Source organism: Canis lupus, chromosome X, assembly GCF_048164855.1.
Source record: "Canis lupus baileyi chromosome X, mCanLup2.hap1, whole genome shotgun sequence".
In the NCBI taxonomy this organism is placed as follows: Eukaryota; Metazoa; Chordata; class Mammalia; order Carnivora; family Canidae; genus Canis; species Canis lupus.
The window spans coordinates 110473829-110488584 of record NC_132876.1 but is presented as its reverse complement, the minus strand read 5'-3'; the positions used below and the strand labels follow the sequence as shown (position 1 = coordinate 110488584).

At 36.7% G+C, this 14756-nt stretch overlaps 1 protein-coding gene and 1 pseudogene across 20 annotated transcripts in view; both read left to right on the top strand.

Annotated features, from left to right (window-relative positions):
* Nucleotides 1–14756, top strand: part of CDKL5 (cyclin dependent kinase like 5) — a 213662-nt gene that overhangs the window by 100133 nt on the left and 98773 nt on the right. The window lies entirely within an intron of this gene.
* LOC140628017 (gap junction alpha-1 protein-like) lies at nucleotides 5786–12056 on the top strand (annotated as a pseudogene).

Below are 14756 nucleotides of genomic sequence, written 5' to 3'. Positions count from 1 at the left end.
TTTTTAACCTGCAACTTTGCTGAATTCATTTGTTCTAATATATGGATTCTTTAGGATGGATGGATATATATATATATATATATATATATCATCTATATGAGAATAGTTTTATTTCTTCCTTTTTAATTTGGATACCTTTTATTTCTTTGTGTTGCCCAGTTGTTCTGGCTAAAACTTCTAGTATAATGTTATTAAGTGGTGAAAGTGGGCGTCTTTTTCTTGCTCCTGATTTTGAGCCTTTCAGTCTTTTACCACTGACTCTGCATGATGTTAGCTGTAGTTTTTCATAAATGCCCTTTATCAGGTTGAGGAAGTTGCCTTCTATTTGTCATCTGCTTGTCTATCATGGATATGGTGTGTGGGATAAGGTAGGTGGGCAGTTTAAAATGCATACCGCACTCATATCACAAAGTAGCTACTTCCTTTATCAAGTCTTTCCTTGGTTGCAGAATTCTAGAAAAGTTGATCCTAGCACTTTTTCCAGCTTATTATTTATTTCTTTGGAAGGATAGAGTCCCGGATTTCCCTATTTTGCCATTTCAGTGACATCAGTCTGCAGATAAGTGGTTTGCACATATTTTCTCCCAGTCTGTGGCATGTCTTTTTGTTAACAGTGACTTTATTTATTTATTTTGAAAAAGATTTTATTTATTTATTCATGAGAGGCAGAGAGAGAGAGAGAGAGAGGCAGGCAGAGACACAGGCAGAGGGAGAAGCAGGCTCCATGCAGGGAGCCCGATGCGGGACTCGATCCCGGCACTCCAGGATCACGCCTTGGGCCAAAGGCAAGCGCCAAACCGCTGAGCCACCCAGGGATCCCCTTGTTTATTTTTAAAAAAGATTTTATTTTTTTTTGAGAGAGAGAGCAAGAGAGCAAGCGCAAGTGGGGCAGAGAGGCAGATGGAGAGGGAGAAGCAGACTCCCTGATGAGCAGGGAGCCTGATGCATGAAGCGGGGCCCTGATGCGGAACTTGATCCCAGGACCCTGGGATCATGACCTGAGCCCAAGGCAGATGCTTAACCGACTGAACCACCCACGTGCCCCTATTAACAGTGACTTTAGCAGACCAGAAAATTTTAATGACGTCCAACGTACCAGTTTTTTTCATGGATTGTCTTTTTGATATTGTATCTAAAAACTCATCACCAAAGTCCATAGTTACCTAGATTTTTTAGGCTATCTTTTAGAAGTTTCGTTATTTTGTATCTAGGTCTGTGATCCACTTTTGAGTTAGTTTTTATGAAACTTAAAAGGTTTATATCTAGATTTTTTTTTTTTTTGCATATGGATGTCCAGTACCATTTGTTGAAAAGACCTTTCCCCCCTATTGGATTGCCTCTGCTTCTTTGTCAGAGATCAGCTGTGTTTGAGTCTATTTTTGGGCTCTGTTCTGTTCCAGAAAATAGCTTACTGGGATTGGGATCTCATTGAATCTATAGGTCAAGTTGAGAAGAATTGACATCTTAATATGAGTTATCTAATTCTTGAATGCAGAATATCTCTCCATTTATTGAAATCTTTGATTTCTTTAAACATAACTATATAGATTTTTGCATACAGATCTTGGAAACATTGTGTTAGATTTATACTTCAGTACTTTATTGTGTGTGTGATAATGTAAATGGTATTGTTTTAAATTTTCATTTCCAATTATTCATTGATTTTTGTATAGTACCCTTGTAAATTGTGACCTAGATAGAATTATTAGTTCCAGGAATTTTTCATTGTAGGTTTTTTGGTATATTCTTCATGGACAATTCTATCATCTGTGAACAAAACAGTTTATTTTTTCTTTCCCAATCTATATTCCTTTTATTTCCTTTTCTTGTCTTACTGTATTAGTTATGACTTCCAGTAAAATGTTGAATAAAAGTGGTGAGAGGGATCATCCTTATCTTGTTCCTGAGCTTAGTGGGAAGGTATGCAGTTTCTTACAATTAGGAATGATACTAACTGTAGGTGTTTTGTAGATATTCTTTATTAAGTTGAGGAAGTTCTGTCTATTCCTAGATTACTAAAAGATTTTTAATGAATCGGTGTTGGTTTTGTCAGTGCTTTTCTGCATCAATTGATATGTCATGATACAGTATTTCTATTTTAGAAATAGATTACATGATAGATTACATTAATTGATTTTAGAATTTTGAACCAGCCTTGCACACCTGGGACAAGTCCCATATTGTCATGGTGTTTCATTCTTTTTATACATTGCTGTACTTACTTTGCTAATATTTGTTGAGGATTTCTACATCTTTGTTCATGAGCGATATTTATCTGTAGTTTACCTTTCTTTTAATGATTTTATCTGGTGTTGGTATTAAGGTAATATTGGCCTCATAGAATGAGTTAAGAATTGTTCTTCCATTTCTGGGAAGAAGAGATTTTTCTGGAAGAGATTGTAGAGAATTGGTGTAATCTCTCATTAAATGTTTAAGAGAAGTCACCAGTGAAATACTCTGGGTATGGGACTTTTTGTTTTATAAGACTGTTATTGATTTTTCTTCTGTACATATAGGCCTATTCAGATTATCTATTATTCCTTGCGTACGTTTTGATAGTTTGTATCTTTCAAGGAATTAGTCCATTTACCTAAGTTACCATATTTATAGGCATAGATTTATTCATAATATTCCTTTATTTATTTATTTTTTAAAGATTTTATTTATTTATTTATGAGACACAGAGAGAGAGAGAGAGAGAGGCAGGCAGAGACATAGGCAGAGGGAGAAGTAGGCTTCATGCAGAGAGCCTGATGTGGGACTTGACCCTGGGATCACTCCCTGAGCCAAAGGCAGACGCTCAACCGCTGAGCTACCCAGGCAACCCGATAATATGCCTTTATTTTCCTTTTAATGTCTGTATGATTGGTAGTGCTGACTCTTCTTTCAGTTCCAATATTAATAATTTATGTTTTTTCTTTTTCTTGGTTAGCCTGGCTAGAGGTTTATCAATTTTACTGATCTTTTAAAAGAACCAGCTTTTGTTTTCATTGATTCCCCTCTCTCCCCCACCCCCGGCCGTGAGTTCCTGTGTTCAATTTCATTGATTAGTTCTATAATTTTTATTATTCTTCCTGTTTTAGGCTTATCTCTCTTTGTCTTATTTTCTAAGATAGAAGCTTAGTTACTGATTTTATTTTTTATTTATTTATTTATTTATTTTATTTATTTATTTATTTATTATTATTTTTTTTATTTAAATTTACTTTTTTTGGTTAAGCATTTTAGGTCTGTTTTCTAATGTGTATATTCTATGCTATAAACTTTTTTTCTATACATTGCTTTTACTACATCACACAATTTTTTTTTTTTAATTTTATTTATTTATTCATGAGAGACACACAGAGAGAGAGGCAGAGACACAGGCAGAGGGAGAAGCAGGCTTCATGAAGGGAGCCTGATGTGGGACTTGATCCAGGGTCTCCAGGATCATGCCCTGGGCTTAAGGCGGCGCTAAACCGCTGAGCCACCAGAGCTGCCCTACATCACACAATTTTGATTTGTGTTATCACTTTGATTTAGTTCAGAATATTTTCAAATTTCTCAGGATTTCTTCTTTGACCTTTGTGTTAATTTTTTTATTTTTATTTTTTAAAGTAAGCTTTTTGCCCAGTGTGGGGCTTGCATTCATGACTCTGAGATCAAGAGTCACATGCTCCATTTGACTCAGCCAGCTACGCATCCCCGATCTGTGTGATATTTAGAAATGTCTTGCTTAATCTCTAAATATTTTGAGATTTTCCAGCTTTATGTTATTTCTAGTTTAATTCCATTGTGTTGTGAGAGTGTACTTGATTGATTGATTGATTGAGAGCAAGCAGAGGAAGAAGAAGAAAGAGAATCCCAAAGCAGGCTCCATGACCCTGAGATCATGACCTGAACTGAAATCAAGAATTGGATGCTTAACTAACTGAGCCACTTGGGCACCCCATGGGAGTTATATTTTGTATGATCTTTATGCTTTAAAATCTGTTGTGTTTTATGGCCTGGAATTTAGTATCTTAAATTAGAATTTTCCCAATTTTTCCCTCGCATTCCCCTTGTAACATTGCTGTCATTCATTTTACTTTTCTATATGCTATAATCCTTGTTACTTTGAATGGTTATCTATTAATTAATAGGAAAAACATACTTTATTTTGCCTTTATTACTTCTCCACAGTGCTCTTATTTTCTCTAGATCTGACTTTCTGACCTGTATAATTTTCCTTTTCTAAAGAACTTTTTAAAACAGTTCTTACTAGCCTGGTTTACTGCTAAAAAATTCTCTCACTTTTTATTTTTCTGAAAAAGTAACTCTCCTTAACTTTTGAAGGATAATTTCACAGAATACTTTGTAGGTTGGTGGATTTTTTTCCCCCAACACTTTAAATATTTCACTTCATGGCTTCTGAAAAAAGTTGGATGTACTTCGTATCCTTGTTCTCTGTAGGTAAGATATTTCTTCCCTCTGGATGATTTCATGATTTTCTCTTTATGTTTGGTTTTCTGTAGTTTGAATATGATATAGTTTAGGAGTAGTCTTTTTTTTTTTTTTATATTTATCTTGCTTTGTCTGCTCTGAGCTCTTTTGATGTGTGGTTTGGTGCCATTAATTTTGGAAGATTTTGGAAGATTTTTGACCATTATTCCTTCAAATATTTCTTTTCCTTCATCTCATTCTTTTCCTTCTGGTAATCTGGTCATACCTTTTGTAATTGTTCTGTAATTCTAGATACTCTGTTCTGCTTTTTAAAATTTTTGTTTCTCTTTGCATTTAGATATTAGATATTTATTGAAATATCTTTAAATTCACTGATTCTTTCCTTGGCCATGTCCAATCTATTGATAAATCCATTAAAAGCATTATTCGTTTTGTTGTAGTGTTTTTTATTTGTAGTATTCTTAGAATTGTATATGCTTACATTACCCACCTGTACTTACATGTTGTCTACTTTTTCTATTAGAGCTCTTAACTTTAGTAATCATAGTTATTTTAAATTCCCTGTCTGAAATTATTCCTGATAATCCCCAAATCTGTGCCATATCTGAGTCTGGTTCTGATTTGCACTTTGTCTGCTCAGACTGCCTTTTGTCTTCCCTTTTAGCACACTTTTTAATGTTTTTTAAAAGCCAGATAGGATATATCAGGTAATAGGGAACTGAGGTAAATAGGCTGTTAATGTAATGTTTTAGGGTAATTTGGCTTGGGGCTGGGCTATTAAGTATTTGTTGTACTGTAGGTGCCAGAGGCTTCAGTTTCCTCTGGTGTCTGTTTGTTTGTTTGTTTGTTTTTCTCCCCTATGGTCTTAGTGCTTTCCCAAGAACTCCTTTTTAAATAGTCTGCTTCTTGCAACTCTTTCCGTTGAAATCCGCCATTACTGTACCAGAATCTGGGTGACTTGGTGGTAGAGTACTAGGTAAGAAGAAGTGTTCTATAATCATAGGACTAAATCTTAAGTCTTTTTGTGGACCTGAGTCCTGGGCTGCAACCCTCAGAAGTATTTTTTAGCCTGTATCTCCCCTTCTTTTTAGGTGAAGCAAGAAGGCTAGAGGGGCTGTAGCTGGTTAATTTCCCCTTTCCTGGGACAACATGTCAGACTATAGTAAATTTTCCCTTGGAGTTGTTGGCCTTTATTATGGAGAACATTCTAGGTTTATTTCAAAACAGCTGCTTTTTCCCTGGGTGTTTTCAGAATGGCTGTTTCCCTTCCCCTTCCTCAAAAGGGAGAAGATTTTTATTGGATCTTTACCCTGCGCATATTTCAAAAGTGTTACTTTTTTCTTCGCCTTACCCAAAAGGGGAGGAGATCATTCTTGGATCTTCATGTTCAGAACCTGGTGAAGCCCTGGAGGTAAAGCCAGGAGCTTGTGGAAGGCTCTCCTAAGATTGGCTTCCTAAGAGTTCTTACTTGCAAGCCTTTGTCAAAATTACCATTTATTTTCTTCCTAGTGTATTGCTCTAGTGCCTTCTGCTCCAGGTAAGCTGTTCTTGGGTGTGATTCTCTGTATTTGCCTGTCTCTCCACATTTTAGGAGTTCAGTTTGCCTTATGTCTTTAATTCTCTGATAAGCCTAAGGAAAGTTGATTTTCAGTGTTTTTTTTTCCTCTTACTGTAAGGACAAGAGTGACAATATGTAAGCACTTTATTTGTTGGGGCTGAAACCAGAAGTTTTACGTTTACGTTTTAAAATTGGAAATACCTTGTCCAGGGGCAGCCCGAGTGGCTCAGCAGTTTAGCGCCGCCTTCAGCCCAGGGCCTGATCCTGGAGACCTGGGATCGAGTCCCATGTCAGGCTCCCTGCATGGAGCCTGCTTCTCCCTCTGCCTGTGTCTCTGCCTCTTTCTCTCTCTCTGTGTGTGTCTCTCATGAATAAATAAATAAAAATCTTTAAAAAAAAAAAAAGGAAATACCTTGTCCAGTTTAAAAATAATTGTTCAGCAAGAGACTTTTAACTTTTCTATGACCTGTTTCCTTAGCCAAGATGACTCATTCTTAGTTATTTTTCATCCCTTTGAATCTCGGATCTGTATATTTTCAAAATGCTTATAGTGAGAACTTTATCAGAACAAAATATTTGAAAAACTTAAGAGCTTCTTATAGTTTTAGAAAATTGCTAATAACTTTACCCTAAATTAACTGGAATCATTGATTTTCTTTTCTCCCCCACAGCACTGTTTTATCGGATACCTTTTAGAATCCATGCTAAAGTAGTTTCGGGGATTATTGTCTTTAACCTTCACTCGTTATTACTTTACCCTACTTGTTTTTGAAAAGGTAACTCAATTTTCTGAGGCATTTTGAAATCTCTGGAGACTAAGCACTGTTTAAATTTGAAAAACTAATGAGAATAAATGCCTCTTATGCTGCCAGTGGTTTATTTTCAATCAACCTTGAAGAATGTATTAATTATAAACTGTAGATCTTGGTGACTTTAGCCTAATAGGATTATTTTCAGAATCTGCATGATGGAGGACATTTTGGCTAAAATGTGTTACTGAAGCAACTGAGAAAGCACAGTATATACTTCAAAGCCTTGTGATTTGATTACTTGCTAAAAAATTGCATTTTGGGAGCCTTCAGTTCTTATCCTTAGATAACAGTTGTAACAAACCTTGGGCGATTGAGACATTGTAAATTGCATTAGCTTTGCCTTCTTTTTTTAGGTTTCATTTTAAGTTTTATTTTTTTTCACTGAATCTATTGTGAGGAATAGCTGTTAAACCAAGAAACAAATTAGTTGAATGGTATTTAGGATTTATTATTGCTGGCAAACTCACATTTAAGAAATATTCTTCTCTTTTAAGTTTCTTAATTGTTTAAAATGAATATCTATCTTTGGGAATTAAAGTTTTTCAGGAGAGAGAATTAAAATATTAACTTATGGGTTTTATCCTAACATACTGAATACATTTTTTTTTTTTTTTTTTTTTTTTAGAAATGATGAGGTCCTGCTGTATTAGAAGGATTTGACTGAAAACAATTATTTTTTGCCATGTAATAATCAATTAGTTGTGGTTTGTTTTAAAGTAAGATCTCAGACACCTGGCTGGCTCAGTTGTTGGAACATGTGACTCTTGATCTCAGGATTTTGTGTTTAAGTGCCATGTTGGGTTAATGAGATTATTTAAAAATAAAATCTTCAAAAAATAAAGGAAGATCCATTTGTCTAGCATGATTTGAATTAGAAGCAGAAACCTTTACATAGACTTTTGTTTATAGACATTTCTTACAAAGATATAGGGCTGTCAGGAGGAAATGGAGAAAGAGGAGAAGGTCTTCAGTAGGGCCACAGTTAAAGGTTGTGCCCCATGCTGGCTCCCACCAACCCTGAACAGACTAGAGGTTGATATCTGTGTTGCTCCTACTGAAACTTAAAAAAAACAAAAACAAAAACAAAAAACCTCCCACAAAACTGCAAAAAATCTGTTGATATAATAATCTCCTAGAAGAAGTCCACACGAATAAATGCAGTGTATCAATATTTTAGTTTTAACCAAAAAGTTTCCATGTGCTCACATTTCAACTGAGAGAGTGGTTCACATTCAGTAAATAAGTATTTAAGTTAAGGCCTCTCTTGGCTGGATCCTGACTTTGAATTTCTAGGTAAGGAGGGAGTAGTAGCTCCTCTTGTTTTGTTTTTGTTTTTGTCCTGATCTTGCTACTTTATGCCAACTGGGATGGCAGCTACCCTTGCAAATGTCCCTTCAGTCACCACAGCATTCAGGACCGCAGTGCCAGAATTGATCATCTGTTCCTTTCTCTAGGGGAGAGACTCCTATGATCACCCTCATGATTCTTGACATCCTCTTCTACTTTTTGTCATCACTAAAATTCACTGGCTGTTCATTTTAGCATAGAACCATCATCCCTGTACTGCTCTGTGCATTCTTTAGTCATATCCTATCTCTTACCCCAACTTTCCAACTGACCCCTAGAGCTCCTGAACTGCCATTAGTAATTTCTCAGCTTCAGTCTTGCCCCAGCACCACAGTATAATCATGCTTTCTGCTTTTGGGTTTCGCTGCTGCCGCCAAGCAGACCCCTGAGGTAGCCTCCTCCAGCACCAGTCTTGGGCTGTGCTATCTCTGCTTGATCCCTGAAACCAGTTTGCCTGCCTTTGAGCTCCCTGAGGACAGTGAGTTCTCTCACCCTCAAAGCTTTGCCCATGCTGGCTTTCATCACAGGTTAATAGTTTTCACACTCTTTGCCTGGCTGACTATACAGACTGATGTGGGTGTCCTTGAGTTAATTTCCGTCAGTACCAATTTTTTTTTTAATTTCTTAGCATTTATTTAAAACTGCAGTTTTCTGTTCACTTAGCCTTTTTCATTGATTCTAAGATGTACATTTCCCCTCACATTTCTGAAATTGAGGCACCTCTTAAAACTGGATGCTTTGATTGCTTTCTGAATGTAGGTAACATAGTGGGTTATCTTATACTCAATTGTGTTTTAGATTTAATAAAATCCTGTACTTTTTTTTTTTTTTTAAGTAGGCCCCATGAGAGGCTTAGAGCCCAATGGAGAGCTTAAATTCACAACCCTGAGAGCAAGACATCAAGAATCCGACACTTAACTGACTGAGCCACCCAGGCACCCCTAAAATACTGTACTTTTAATGATCTGTTTTCTCTAGTTAATTGTGAGTTGCAAGTACAGGAATCCTGTTTTGCTCCCATAGGGACCAGTGCCCAGTATAGTACCTGGTGACTAGTAAGCCCTGAATAAATAATGCTCAAATGAATATCATTATCTATTTGGTCTTCCACCCCTCTTTTTAAAGTGTCCACACCAACATGGGGTTCAAACTTACAACCCTGAGGTGAAAAGTCGCATGCCTGACTGAACCCGGCAGGCACCCCTATCATTACCTATTTGGGCAATGATGGCCCTAATAATGTTTGAAGATGAATTGGTCACTATATGCATGTGAATCTTTAGTTCAGTTTTTGTGTTTCAGTCTTTATCTTTGGAGATTACTTTATTCTAGAATTGAAGAAAACCTTTAGGTGTGTTTATGTTGTTCCATTTATGTAACTTGACCCATTATTGATATATGTACATCCTTATTTAAGAGTATTGGCTCACTATATATGAAAATGAATCCACAAAAAGCTTCGATTGGGTATCAGCAATTGTCTTTGATTAGGAGAAAGAGTGAGGAAGGTACCAAACGGTGTAGCAGACTTTTAAACTTTAGAAAGTTTTGAGTGCTTGAACTTACTTTTTCATTTTACTTCATCCTCCAAGGAGTGCAATCACTTGGTGTGCCTTCTTCACTTCTTTTAAGCGAAAGAAGAGCGAACAGGCAACATGAGTGACTGGAGTGCCTTAGGCCAACTCCTTGACCAGGTTCAAGCTTACTCCACCGCTGGAGGGAAGGTGTGGCTCTCAGTCCTTTTCATTTTCAGAATCCTGCTACTGGAGACAGCGGTTGAGTCAGCCTGGGATGATGAGCAGTTTGCCTTTCATTGTAATACTCGGCAGCCTGGTTGTGAAAATGTCTGCTATGATAAGTCTTTCCCAATCTCTCATGTGCACATCTGGGTCCTGCAGATCATATTTGTGTCCATCCCCTCACTCTTGTACCTAGTGCATATATTCTACATTATGCGCAAGGAAGAGAAGCTGAAACAGAAAGGGGAGGAACTCAGAGCTGCTCAAACCAGTGGTGTCAACATGGAGGTGCATTTGCAGGAGGAAATTGAAATCGAAATCAAGAACTTCAGGTTTGACATTGAAAAATACTGTAAGATGAAAATGAGAAGGGGCTTGCTACGAATCTATATCATCAGTGTCTTCTTCAAGGCCGTTTTTGAGGTGGCCTTCCTGCTGATCCAGTGGTACATCTATGGATTCAGCCTGAATGCGGTTTACAGTTGCAAGCGAGACCCCTGCCCACATCAGGTGGACTGCTTCCTCTCTCGCCCCACGGAGAAAAGCACCTTCATTCTCTTCATGCTGGTGGTGTCCTTGGTGTCTCTTGCTTTAAACATCATCGAGTTATTCTATATCTTCTTCAAGACCTTTAAGAAGCATATGAAGCATCCACAGAGTGAGACTTACCATGATACATCTGGTCTGCCAAGCCCCTTCAATGACTCTTTTTTAGTTCTTCCTTTCTCTGCCATGTCCTTTCACAAGGACAAGATGGTTCCTGGAAACCAAAATAGTTCTTCCTACCGCAGTTACAATAAACAAGGAAATGAGCAAAACTGTGCTAAACAGAGTGCATAGCAAGATCTAAGAGGGCAGGCAGGAAGCACCACCACTAACCTGCACACATAGCCTTTTGATTTCCCTGACGATAAGCAGAATTCTGGGGAAATAAAACAACAAAAGTAGCTACTGGGCAGTAGTTATTGTAGACCAGCAGCCGTTCTGTAAAGCCAGCAGTTATGCCAGCAGCAGCCTTAATGACCTGGAGATTTAGATACATGCTTGAAAGCATTATGATTTTGCTCAATTGTTAAAGAGATGGAAGGTACATAAGGAGAGTATATTTTTGTCCCAGATGAGGTGGTACTTAACATCAGTTATGAAGCTTAACAGACCTAAAGGGTTCTTTTGGGGTGTCTGGGATAGTAGAGGAGAGAAGGGGATTAATGGAAGAACATAGTTGGCATTTAAAATGGTTGACTTGAATTTATATTTTAAATAAAAGTTGCTATTAGGTGGTACATTAGTAAGGACTTTTTCTCTCCCATATTTCCTGACAGTGGTTCAGTGTCTATGAAAGAGCAACAGATACTTGTCACATATTGGTACAAACAGATGCACAATCCATGAACGTGGATTTTAAAATAATGGAGGGTTCAAATTTGAGCCTTTCTCATGGATTTTGTGCTGTGGGCCATATGACGTTTACCTAATTCCTACTGTGAAAGTGAAATACTCTTCCCTCCTCCAAATGGCCCCCTTCACCCAGTTTAGCTTATTATGGATACTGGTTTTATTCATTATGATTTTTTTCTTTTGTAGAAAGTTGTCAAGAATGATGTCCTTTTTCTGAAATGTAATCATTGATACTTGAATGATAGACTTTTAGTTCTATAAACAATACTCATTAATGTGAGAAATTTAAATGCTTAGAGCTGGACTATTAAATGTTCTTACATAAATTTTACAGTAACTGATAGTTCTTGGCTTTATTTTACTTAATAAGTCCTATGTAATAAGCATTATTTTAGAACTCATTCTGTTAAGAATTTGGCAGGCAGTCTTTTGGGGTGGCCAGTGTTTTTGATGCTTGTACTAAGATTTTATTTATGCAAGAAAGGTTGAAAAAGGTTTGAGTATTACCCATGTAACTAATGTGTTGGAAATATATACTGAAGAAATCTAACATTTTATTCAAGTGACTTTCTAAAACTCACAGATGGGTGAAAATGCTATAAGCCTCACACTGTGTTCTTGCATGACAGCTACGTAAACAGTTTTGTACACTAAATGGTTTAACATTTCACATTAGACTACTATCATGTTCAGTTTTATTAAATGCAAATGTAGACCAAGTTTATCGTATATTCTAGAGAATGTTCTTTATTTAATAAAGCTTTAAGAGAGTAACCTGCATGTCTGCCTCCTCTGAGAGTTTCTGGCTGCATTCATCTTTCCCAGTCTTTTGAACTCTTTGTTGATACATCTTAGTCTAAGCAAAATCTACTACAGAGTTTTAGAAATGGATTTGCAGTGATTCCATTACAGAAGGTTTTAGTATTAGCATCTTTAATTATATGTAGCAGGGTCACAGATATACCCACTACTTAGATGTGCAAAAAATGTAGCTTCTTTTTTTCTTTTAACTGATCTACTCTTCATCAGAAGCCTCTTCCCACGCCACAGGGTGGAAGGAAGGAAAAGATGGGGACAACTGAACCATTAAATCAGCCAATGAACAGCATCTTGCTCTGACAGCCGCATTTATAAAACCCAGTCTGGTGGCTTATTAAAGAGTCTTTCAGATTTTCTTCTCACAAACTGTTTCATGAGGAATAAGTACAGTTATTTACTAATGAGATGTGTGTTTCTATAGGGCACTGCAAAACCTCTGAAACCTTGGATTGGACACTGCTGTGCTCACTTCCTGTTTCACATTGATTTTTACATATTGCTTTCTTGCTTGATTTTTTTTTTTTTTAAGATTCTGTTTATTCGTCAGAGACACACAGAGAGAGGCAGAGACATAGGCAGAAGGAGAAGCAGGCTCCCCGCAGGGATCCCAATGTGGGACTCCATCCCGGGAACTCAGGATCACGCCCTGAGCCAAAAGCAGACACTCAACTGCTGAGCCACCTGGCGTCTCTGTTTGCTTGATTTTGTTAAAGTTTTATCTTGAGATAATTAGAGATTCACATGCAATGGTAAAAAATAATAGATTCCATATATCCTTCCACTAATTGCTTCCAATAGTAACATCTTGCATAACTATAGTAGAATATCATAACCAGAAAACTGCCATTGCTATAATTCATTGACCTTATTCATATTTCACCAGTTTTACGTGCCCTCATATGTGTGTGAATGCATGTACACGTGAAGTTTCTATCACTTGTGTAGATCCGTGTGACCACCAGTCAAGATACAGAACAGTTTTATGGCAAGGATCTCTTCTTGTGCTGTTGATAGCCACAGTTGCGCCCCTCCATTCCCCTCTCCCTAACTCCTTGCAAGCACTAATCTGTTCATCTCTATGATTTTGTCATTTTAAGAATACTATTTAAATGTAATGATACAGTATATAACCTTTTGAGATTGGCTTTTTCCCTCAGCATAACTCCCTTGAGGACCCATCCAAGTTTTTGTATGAACCAACAGTTTCGCTTTTTTGTTTTCTTTTAAATTGCTGAGTAGTCCATAATATGGAGACACCACTGGTTATTCACCTCTTGAAGGATCTTTAGGTTGTTTCCAGGTTTTAACTATTACAAATAAAACTGTATGAACATTTGTGTACAAGGTTGTTGTTGTTGTTTTTAATGAATAGCAGTTTTTTATTTCCCTGGGATAAATGCCCAGGAGTGTAACTGCTGAGTTAGAAGTGAATATATAGTTTGTTAAGAATCTGGGATGCTGTGTTTCAAGAGTGGTTTATATTCCCGTCAACAATGTATGAGTGATATTGTTTATCACTGTTTTCAATTTTAGCCATTCTGATAGGTGTGTAGGTGATCTCATTATAGTTTCAATTTGCTTTTCTCTAATGGCTAATAGTGTGCTTTTCACATGCTTAATTGGGATCTGTATATCCTCTTCAGTGAGATAGCTGTGTCTTCTGTCCATTTCTAATTGTATTCTTTATTACTATTGAGTTTAAGGAGTTAAAATATATATATATATATTCTGGATTAAAATCCTTTGTTGGATATGCTTGAAAACATTTTCTTCCTGCTTGTAGCTTGTCTTTCCATCACTTAAGGTCTTCCACAGAGCAAATAATTTTAATTTTGATAAGATCATTTATCATTTTTTCCTTTTATCGATTGTGTTTTTGGTGCTAAGTCTAACTTTTTGTCTAGTTCTATATCCTAAAGTTTTTCTTCTTTGTTTTCTAAACGTTTTATAGATTTACGTTTAAATAAATGCAAGTCCATGATCTTGTATTTAAGTCCATGATCCATTTTGAGTGAATTGTTGTATAAGTTGTGAAATTTTAGGTTGAGGCATTTCTCTTCTCTTCTCTTTCTTGGCTAAGGATTGCAATTGCTGTAGCATCACCATTTGTGGAAAAGTCTTTCCTTCCTCCATTGAATTGCTTTGGCAGACAAAAATCAGGTGTATTTGTGTGGCCCTATTGATCTGTGTGTTTATCCCTCTGCCAGTATCACACTGTCTTGATTACTTTTCTGTAGCTCTGTAGTAAGCCTTAACATCAGGTATAGTGATTCCTCTCATTTTATTCTGCTTCTTCAAAATTTCTTTAGCGATTCCAGGTCATGTGCCTTTCCATTTTCATTTTAGAATAAATTTGCCTATATCTACAAAACACTTGCTGAGATTTTTTATAGGAATTGCATTAAAGCTATATATCAATTTGGGGGAAATTGGCATCTCGTTGAGTTTTCTAATACGTGAGTACGGTTTGTTTCTCAATATCCTTAGAGTTTCTTCAGTTTTTTTTTTATCAACATTTTATAATTTTTTTAAAGATTTTATTTATTTATTCATGAGAATACACAGAGAGGAGAGAGAGAAGCAGAGACACAGGCAGAGGGAGAAGCAGGCTCCATGCAGGGAGCCTGATGTGGGACTGGATCCCAGGTCTCCAGGATCATA